Genomic DNA, 10,509 nt, shown 5'->3' with positions numbered 1-10,509 from the left:
GTTTATAAAATATTTAAAAAGTGAAGCTGTGGTGTTAAAATGCACATGCTTCTTTAGCAGGATTTTATGATGTTTCCAATAACTATTTTACTTTGAAGATAAAGATGACCTATGAGAACTTTAAATGACATTGCAAAACATCACTAAAAGAATTCATTAGTCATTGTCCCTACCAAAGGTTTTTTGGAATGCATTTTTGGGATAGCTGAAACTGCATTTCATGTGTCTTCAAAGTATGAAGGCTGCAGTCTGTTTATTGCGGCAATTATAACTATTTTTTAATTGACTAAAAACACCCATCTCCCATTACTTCCTATTGACAATACATCATTACCAAAGAAGTAAACACCAGCAATAAGCTATAGTTTCCCACTGGATCACTCTTATACCTTTTTTCAAATCTACTTAGTAAAAGAAAAATTTCCACTGATGCATCACTTTCACTAATGTATTTCACGTACTTTGTAGATTTCACAGCCAGAGCCTCTTTAGAAAATGTTTGTATTGTTTTCTCACCTTTGTTGAGAGTTGAGTATGGTGGATAATATGGTCTTTTTTGTCACAGTGCAGGTTGTATGCAAATCCTTGTTTCATCAGCAATGACTGATGTCAATCTGTCAATCTCTATGTTTCCTATGTTACTATATATCATACATCATATGATGTACATGTCATATATCACATGTCACACATCATGTCTTACTAGTGAAGGTGTAGCAAAGTGTATAACACAGAAAGACTCCTGTTAGTATTTTAGTTCCTTAAGAACTAAAAATATCTAATCATTTAAACTTGATTTCTGCTCACATATCCAACTTCATACCGACTCTTGCTAACTGACTTCACCTAAGACAACTGTATATTTATTTGCAAAATCAAATTCAAAATCCCACTAATTGAACACAAGTTTTCACTACTCTTCTCACTCCATGTTAATGCAACCATTAAAATCAGCAGTATTTTCAAGACTTTCTCTCCAGAAGTGCTTTTCCTTTTTTGTAGTGAGTTCAGGCAGTAGGTTAAAAGAGCTGAAGAAAGAGCAAAGACATGAGGTGTCTGAATAAACAATTACAGTTAAAAGCCAAAAAGAAATTAACACACAATACTTTACTTATTTGCTATGATAATATAAGCAAAAGGCAAGACCTGATAAGGTGCTGGCTCCCTGCAGTTATATTTTCCACAGTGGAATGGTGCACTTATGGGAGGGTCACATCACTGTTGTGCACACCCTGGAAAAATAAGTGATGTTGTTGTTTTATGAGGCCTGGGGAAAAAGAGTTGTTAGTTAGGAGTAGAAAAGTAATGAATAGTGAGTTATAATGGAAAACAATGTCTTCAAGTTCGCTACCTCATCTTTCTGATACAAGGCTCAACAGAGGCATCCAAAGACAGCCTTAGACCAAAGCTCCAAATGAAGAGATCATTCAAGGAAAATGTTTTGGTAAGAATATGAGAGTACAAATGAATACTATAATGCTTTATATCTAGATGTCCCTCCAAAGCCAAGCCTCATGTGCCCATAGGTGGGTTTGGGGGAGTTGACTGGATCATGGGGAGGGAATACTCATGGTCTTCAGTGGATTAGTCCACTGATAAGTTTCTAGCTAAATGTGATGCTAGCATGTGGCTGCTGATCTGAGATGGTGAGACACTGGGGACGTGGCCTGGAATGGTCTATCTCCCTCTCTCCTCCCTTGATCTCTTTGCTATTCCTCCTCTGCAGTGTCCCCTGACATGAGATCTTGCCTTGGTGCCTGTTGACTATGGACTGAAGGCCCTACAAACTGTAAGCCCAAATAACCCTCTGCTCCATAGATTTGTGGATGTTAGGTAGCCCACCTCTGCAGAGAGAAAGTAAGTAAGACAAACAGGACTGGGCAGCGGTGACTCAGTAACTTCAGTTTCCCAGTTAGTACAATACATGGGAGATATGGCAAGTGCGGTGCAGAGAGGAGAAAGAAGCTGATACCCCCATCAGAAAAAGCCTACATAATAAGCACAGCCAGGCCTCAACATTTATACTATTATACTTTAACTACCAGCCAGATACATAAGGATAGTTCCATTGACTTATACAACGTGTCTTGCAAACATTTTTTAGTTTGCACAAACACGTTGCTACCAACATTGGCATCTGTTTATGTACATGGCCTGTATTGTTTCTTCTAATAAACTAAAAAAGATGACTTCAAGAGACAAATTTCATTTCCTACAAAAATATCTCAGACTTCTCAGATTCCATGTGCAGATTACTTGTTCTTTCTTGTAGCACCAGATTTTATCCCCAGCACACCCCTCACCACAAAAGATAACAATTTTCCTGTATGTATCGGTAATTGTTATCTCCTATACACTTTGGAACGCGGCCACTTTCAAGTTTTCAATAATTTAACTCAGTCATTCTTTTCTCTCTAAAATCACGAATTTCGCTTTAGTTAGTTTTCTTAAATTCCCTCCTTAGTTCTATTAAAATATTATGAGACAAATATTACCACCATTTTAAAATTATTTCTTCAAAAATTGTTCCTTTGGAGACAAATCTGTTTCTTGCGTATTTCATAAAAATATAATGAGTTCATTTTCTAATTTCTATTAAATAGTTAAGCTTTCCTTTCTCTGAACTGAAACTCTTTCTGTCAAGGTCATCAAGAAGCGGCTCTCTTTGATATCCAGTTTGAATTTCTCAGAAGGCATCCTAGTATTGTATATTGGAAATAACCTTTGGCATGTTGATAAACTGCAGTCTCTTTAAAGGAACCTTCTCTTGATTGCATGATTTCTTTAATCTGATTTTTTCTACTCCTATTTTATTCTTGTATGCTTTGTTTTAATGGTTCCACTATATTTGTTTATACTGCAGTCATAAGCATTGTAACTCTAGGAAATTCTAAATGCAATGCACAGTGGTTATTAAGATGTCAAATAAGACTTGTTGCATCTTTACTCAAACACTGCCTTTCCTGTATAACATATTCTCAGTGTATGGAGCCTTCATGTAATTCTGGGTGATTTAGGAATTGTCCTGTGCCACAATACTATTATACATGCGGGTAAGTAATTCATAAATAACAGATAATTATTTCCCACATTTTGGAGACTGGAAAGTCTATGAGCAAGTCCTTCTCAGTTAGTGATGACCTTCTTGCTCTGTCCTCACAAGGAAGGAAGAAGGAAAGAGGACTGAATATAGTGTGAAATCTTTTTGATAAGAGCAGTAATGCCATTTATTGGGGTAAAAACATCATGACCTAATCATTTCTTAAAGACTCCACCTCTCAATACTACCTCTTTATTTATTTATTTTTTTGTTTTGTTTTTCTCCGGTACCGGGAACCGAACTCACGACCTTGCGCTTGCCAGGCAGGCGCTTTTGCCGCTGAGCTAAATCCCCAGCCCCCAATACTACCTCTTTAACAATGCGGAAATTTTGAAGGGGATACATTCAGACCATAGTGATTATTATCTTTTGTTTTTCTTTTCACCTTTTATTGAAAATATATGACATTTATTAAAAATACAAATGTGCTATCCTTATATTTTACTATATGGGATAAATAAAGTAAAACAATGTATACCCGTGAGTTTATGAAGATATCTTACTTTTTAAAATGCAAATTCATGGCCTTTAATAACAATTTAAACATAGCATTTTTTCATCACTATATGTTTTATATGTAACGTGACTGTTTCATAATCAATTGTTGGGAGCGACCATGGAAGAAAGAGGATTTACTGGATATACATCTTGTTCGGTGGACTTGTGTCTAGAATGGATGAGCCCCAACAAAAGAATGCCTCTCCTTGTATGCATGTTGCCAAGAGGATTGATCTTTGGCGTAGAAGTTGTGGGCAGGCAGAAGGAGAACAAAGGTAGTTTGTTGAGCACTGAGTTTTATAGCATATCTTGGTGGTCCCACTCAAGCATAGGATGTTATGGGAACAAGAGATTATAAAATTTTACTTACAAGGACAAAAGTTTTTGATTTTATTTGTATTAGAACAAAGAACGTCAGCTGTATGGAGGGGGAAATATAGGAAGTTTGACTTTTGCTTTTTAAATTCTGTTTTATTTCCTCCTTTGATGCTTTGCATAAATGGGTTTTAACAGAGAGAGTCACTATTATTATCATTAACTTGTAATGGGGGGTTAACTCCCTTTTGGGAAGAGGGACAATTATACAAAAGGAAAAGAGACTTATGTTGTTGTGGTAACTCCATGTTGATTCTCAAGCTCAGAGTGACCAGAGCAGGCCTGTTAACACCTCAGGCTTCAGCTGTGCATAGACTAATCAGCTTCTGGGGTGACTAGAGCAGGGCTGTTGATTTTGGTGGTGGCCCAGTCTTCCCATACGATGGGCCAGTTTAAATGGTCTGGACAGTGTTGGCTGGACCACCTATCCTGTGTGGCCAGTTTCAACGAGCTGTGGTAGATCAAAGGTACAATTTCTTAAAGCACTACTTTAAAAGTAGTGCTTGTAGTTAATACTACACTGTGGTTCTCATGCCATATGGGTCCTGAGGTAGTTGGATTTTTTTTTTTTTTTTTTGACTGCAAGAGAGTCTCAAGCTTGAAGGTGTGGATTGGGTCTTCCAGACATATGAGTATTTCTTTTTGTATTCAGCCATGGATATCTCATAGGGCTATTGCAAAAACTGTATCTAGCTTTCTAGGGTCAATTTCCCTAGTTCACAGAAATAATCTTTTATTTGACCTATAATTGGGGGTGTCTGACTAAACACGATTTTGTAATGGAAATATCCAGTTTGTTTGGGAGAGGGTCCTCTGATCAGAGGAGGATCATGGGCAGGACTTGATCCCATCTCAAGTGAGTTTCCTGTTAATATTTTTCAGCAATTGTTTGGTGTCTAATTCACATGCTCCATGTTTCCTTAGCTCTGGAGCTGGTGGGCTGTGTGTAATTTTCATTTTATTTTTAACATTCATATAAGCCCCTGGATTATCTCAGCCACAAATACCAGTCCATTGTTGACCCCAAGGTCAAGGGTATTCCAAATTTTGGGATAATGTCACTTAACAATGCCTCTCTCATCTCTTGTGCCTTTTCTGTTCAGGTGCAAAGGCCTCAACCTATCCTGAGAGCATGCAGACAAACATCAACATACACCAATAGCCTCCTGCTCAGGACAGTTCAGTGAAGTCCATAAGCAAGTTTTTTTTTTTTTTGTTTTTTGTTTTTTGTTTTTCTCCGGTACCGGGAACCGAACTCACGACCTTGCGCTTGTCAGGCAGGCGCTTTTGCCGCTGAGCTAAATCCCCAGCCCCTCATAAGCAAGTTTTCACATGGGATAGCACCAGTATCCTGAATACCTTCGGGCCAAGTGGGCCCTTGTCTCAGATTGTTTTGAGCACAGGTTAGGCATTGTTCACAAACTGCTCAAGTGGCAGTGATGGCAGTGAGCCATGGTACATGGACATGATGGCTTAGTAACATCTCCAGTGTCATTTTCCTCATGTGAAACCCTTGCTAGAATTGTCTTACAAACCTGGGACCATCAATTTATGGATGACCAGTCTGTCTTCAGAGAACTTCCACCACCCTCCTTTATATAATTACAGGTTTCCTGAGAAAACCATCTTTTTACTTGGACAGTAGCTTGGTGTCTCTGGCAGTGGAGGCTCTGGGATGAGTGGCATGGCTAGGACTCTTCTTTGGGGTTTCAGTACTGGCATAGCAGCCCGTTTTGTTTTATGTCTGCTTTGTGTTTTCCTCTAGCTTCTATTGTTCCAGACCGCTGATGTTTCCTACAGTTTATAAGAGTCACTTTCTTGGTGCCCTTATGGCATCTAGGAGCTGTAAAACTTTTTCTTTGTACTTTATTTTTTCCCAGCAATTAAACTTTCTCTCACCCTATATATATAACTCCATGAACACATAATGTGGCAAAGGCACATTTGGAATCTGTATAGATACAGTCCTTTTTGTCCTTTGGTAGGAAATGAGCCCATTTCAGGTCTATCAGCTCTGTCTTCTGGGATAAGATTCGTGTAGATAGAGCTGGAGTCTCTATCACCGAGTTCAGTGTCACCACTGCAGATCGTCTCCATCGAATCCCTTCTTGTACAAAACTGCTTTTATTCATAAAGTATTCAACATCTGCGTCTCTGAGAATGTGATTTGTGAGGTTTCCCAGGCTCATGAATACATCATCCATGGTTTCTACCAGTTATGAAAGAGGGGAGGGTTGGCTTCTGGTTTGAGTGGGCACAGAATAGCTGGATTAAGAATGTTTTTTGTCTCTAGAGTTATACAGGGATTTTCACATAACAGTTGCTGATACCAAGTCATCCTTGCACTTGACAACCAATGATGTCCCCTTTGGTCCATTAAAGTTATAACTGACTGTCATATTCAAAAAGTCAGTTTTTGTACCAAGTTAAATTTGTCAGCCTCCTGCACCAGCAGAATGATGGTAGCAAGTGCCCTGAAGCATGGGGCCATCATAGGGACACAGAGTCTCCTTGTTTTAATAAATACTCCATTGGGTGATTCCAAGATCCCATAACCTATATCAAGACTCCTATGACAATTCCCTTTCATTCATGGATCTGGCAGTCCTAAGGCTGGAAACTTCTTGATTTGTTTAAATATTCTCTCTTGGTCAGCTTTCCAGAGGATTAGCTGCTCTTTCCTCCCTTTCGTGGCTTCATAGGGGGGTTTAACCATAAGAGATAACTTTGGGATCCAGATACGATGAATCCTACTGCTCCCCAAATCTCTTGTGGTGGATTGACAAGTGGTGGTCCACTTGTAACACCCAGCAGAACTGAACCAGCATGGCACTGAGTGTGGGTGGCCCACACTCAGTTTTGTTGATTGTTATCAACAAAATTTTTAAAAAAGAACTAGAGAAGAAGTTTAGAGGCTGTTAGGGAGTTGTGGGTGCTGTTGGTTCTCTTGGAGGAGATGGTCATGCTGGCTTTCCTGATGAACTTGGTTGTTCTCATCCTCTGAGGAGCTTGAGACTTTGTTGTCACTGAGAATGGCTTCACTTTACTTTTGGGGATCTCTGGTCCTCACTTTGAGCACTGCTTTCTGGCTCTAGAGGGGAAAATGGTATATTGCTTAGTCTCCTGGAGAAGCTTGTTGTGCTGGATTCCCTGATATAGACTCAGCTGTTCTCATCACTGGAGGAGCTCAAAACTTTGTTGTCACTGAAGATGGCTGTGGTACCTTTCAGGGAACTCTGGTTCTTACTTTGACCAGTGCTTCTGGGCTGCATCGCAGATCCCTCAGCTTACTGGTACAGATCCTTCATCATGCTGGCAGACACAGACTTTCTAGTTTCTAGCACTGATCTTTGGGCCTTCTCAGCACAGATCCCTGAAACAGGCCTCCACAAGATACTGTTGTGGGCCTTTGGCCTCCAACTGGACTCATGAGGGGCACTGTTATGGGCTCTAGGTCTTCAGTGAACTCGTGCAGGACACTGCCTTGGGATCTGGCCTTCAGCTGGATCTTTTGGTCTTCAAGGTGTGAATGGATTTCCTGCTCTCTTTTTGTATCTGAATCTTTGGGTGACTATTATAAGATAATTGCATAAATTATGTGTTCTCTATTATTCCACTTGCAAAACCCTAAGCTACATCTCTCTTATCTGGCATTTGGTGGTTGGGATTGGCTAGGTACACACAGCTTGTTCCTGCTTAATGTCCACTTAGTTTTCCCCTTGTGTCACTATGAAGCCTAAATTTCTGACCTCTTGTTGGCACATTAGTGTCTTTTTGGGAAACTTTATATCTATCCTTCTAAAATTAGATGAAGGAGATCTTGATGTTGTCATTGTTGTTATAGTTTCTTTTTTTCTTTGATAGCAGTCTTCAGAAGATAAGCTGTCAGAAGAAGGTAATTTATATATTGTCCTCAGTGTCTCATTGGCTTCTACCTGCCAGTACTTTAGTTTTCATTTTGTTTCCTTATGAGCATGTTTAGCTTTTGTTTGCTTTTGTGTTCACAGTTTTTGTGTTTCTGCCTACTCTATTTTCATACACAGAGCTTGTAGCTCTTCCTCAACACCACCAAGTTGTCACTCAGTCATCTCCAGCTGTAGGTTTACAATGGGCATTTTCCCTTTGTTGTGTAGCCTGTTGTGTTCAGTTGTCTCAAGAACAGCTGGGTCTTGGCCTGTATCTCTGTTTCTGCACTTTGTCACAGATGTTGCAGCTCTTCTTGGATACTGTGTTTCTGCTGTTACATGCACATTGTTGTCTCTTTCCATCATACTATCTTCTCCTGCTTGTATTTTTCAGTTTCTGCATGTCTAGGCCCATTGTATCTTGGCTTGAGCATATGCCTCTGTCCTTTGTTTCATTCATTTTGTCTTTTATCTGTTGGTGAGACTGTGTTGCCTCATGCTTGGCATGTTCTTGAGCCTGCATGGCTTCCTCAGCCACTCAACAAGTTGTCTCTGTCTTGCCACATAGTCAAGATAGTGTGTTCTTGTGTTTGTTCTCCTGTCTGTAGCCACTCGGGGGGCAGCCTCTTGGGCCAACTACTATTGCCTAACTGGGTCCTGTTTCACTAATTATCACAGGCATTGGGCCTCTTCCATCTTGGCTTTGAGCAGCTTAACTTTTTTCAGTATCGCTTTGTGCTACCGTGCAGCTTCTTCCTCAGCTGTGAGTATATGTGTATGTTCTTGGGCCTCATGATGCTGTTGTGTTTTTTTCTCCTCTACCACCAACTGTCACTGCCAAGCAGCTTCCAGTTGAACCTGTTTCTTGCTGTGCAATGTGTCCTCAGTATTGCTGTGAATGTGCCTCAGATCACCAGTTTTGGGAATTGTTAAGGTGCCCTGGCTGTCCTGCATACTCAGTCACCGCTCAGTGTACGTGCATTATTTTGTTATCTGCCATTCCTTAGGACAGCTATCCAATGGAAGCCCAACCAATGTTACAAAGAATTCCTAATTTCATCAGATCCAATACATGGTTATATTATATCTTTGGGTGTTAAAGACCAAGTCAAATGAAGAGAGGAGCTGAGAACTGGGAAGGAGTAACTAATACAATCAGGTCATAGCCCCTCTAGTTTTTTTAGAACAATAAAGAACTTTTAGAAGGAACAACGAGGGCTCTATCAAGCCAACAAGCAAACATACATATTTCTTTTGATAAATATTTTACAAGCTTTTCTGACATACATGACCTTTCTAGTTTTGTCATTATCTCTCTATCTTTCTAGTGGGACAAAATATTTTATAATACAAAATCCTGTCAGATAAAAAGTATACCTCATGCTTATAGCCTTTCACATATATATTTCACCCTACTTATTATAAAATTTTCATAAAAAATTTGTATGCAGCTGCTTGGATTTTAAGATGTTCTTCTCTCTCTTTCCCTTTTGGTCTCAGCTTATTACATTTTACATTTGAGTGGCTGACAACATACTTCTAAGTGATCTTGAATCAGTGTTCTTATTTTAAATGAGCAGACAGCAAAGGACAAGTAATTGTAGTTTAAGTATTTTCAGTGCATAGGAAATGCTTTAATCATATGATTGAGCAGCAATACCCACTGAAGTTGGAAACCAGAAGTAAATTAATCAGTCAGCTAAAATTTATCACACTTGTTTTTTTGTTTTTTTTTTGGGGGGGTCTTTTGGTCCAAGGAAACTTCTTTTAAGGGAAAGAGGGACTTGGTCCCCTATACTCTCCTTTTAGGCCTATAAACAGAAGATTAGGAGCATTTTTTAGGCACTCATTAATTAATTCATTAACTAATTTTTTGAACCAATGATAAGTTTGGTCATGGTCCCTCTGAAATGGAAAAATGACTCTTGTTTTGATCCCCCACTCTTGGCAGGAATAGCTAGGTCTGAGTCTCTTGATCCTGCATCTTAACCCCAGCCCAGTACCATCTGGATACTCCGGTGCTCTTTCAATCCCAGTCCCCACCAAAGCAGGTCATTACCATCACCTCGTTTCATAGCTTTCTCTTCCTCTTCCCAACAGACTGCCTGCAGTGCCCCACCAATAAATCCAGGTGCACTAAAACTGAACAGCTCTCCTCATGCCTCCATCCCTACCTCCTGTGCAGATACACAGTTACCCACAGTACTCCATGCTTTTTGTTTTTCCATCATGAGTGCAGATTTCTTCTGAATTTGCTGCCAGCATTCTTCTTCCACCCTGTTGCAGAATCATCCTGAAACTTCCTCAGCTTGAAGTCCCTGGGCCTGCAAGAAAAGGAGAGAGCAAGTCTGTCATCTCCAGTCCCTTCCTGATCAGCAAAAAATGTTGCAGAATTCTAGAGTTGGGAGAGACAGAAGGGGAAACAGGAGGATTTGTTAAGTGTATATCTGGCTCAGTGGATTTGTGTCCAAAATGTCTGAACTGCAAATAAAGGAAGGGTTCCCATTTTTTTTTCTGAGAGTTCTACCTCCTCTTTATTTTTTATTTTATTTATTTTTTTATTTTAAAAATAAAAGGAGGAAAACATTAACAGACAGACAACATTTTACAAAATAGTAAAAGAATAGTACA

This window comes from Chinchilla lanigera, unplaced genomic scaffold, assembly GCF_000276665.1.
Source record: "Chinchilla lanigera isolate Chin_1 unplaced genomic scaffold, ChiLan1.0 scaffold00003, whole genome shotgun sequence".
Lineage (NCBI taxonomy): Eukaryota > Metazoa > Chordata > Mammalia > Rodentia > Chinchillidae > Chinchilla > Chinchilla lanigera.
This window is presented reverse-complemented; position numbering follows the sequence as displayed.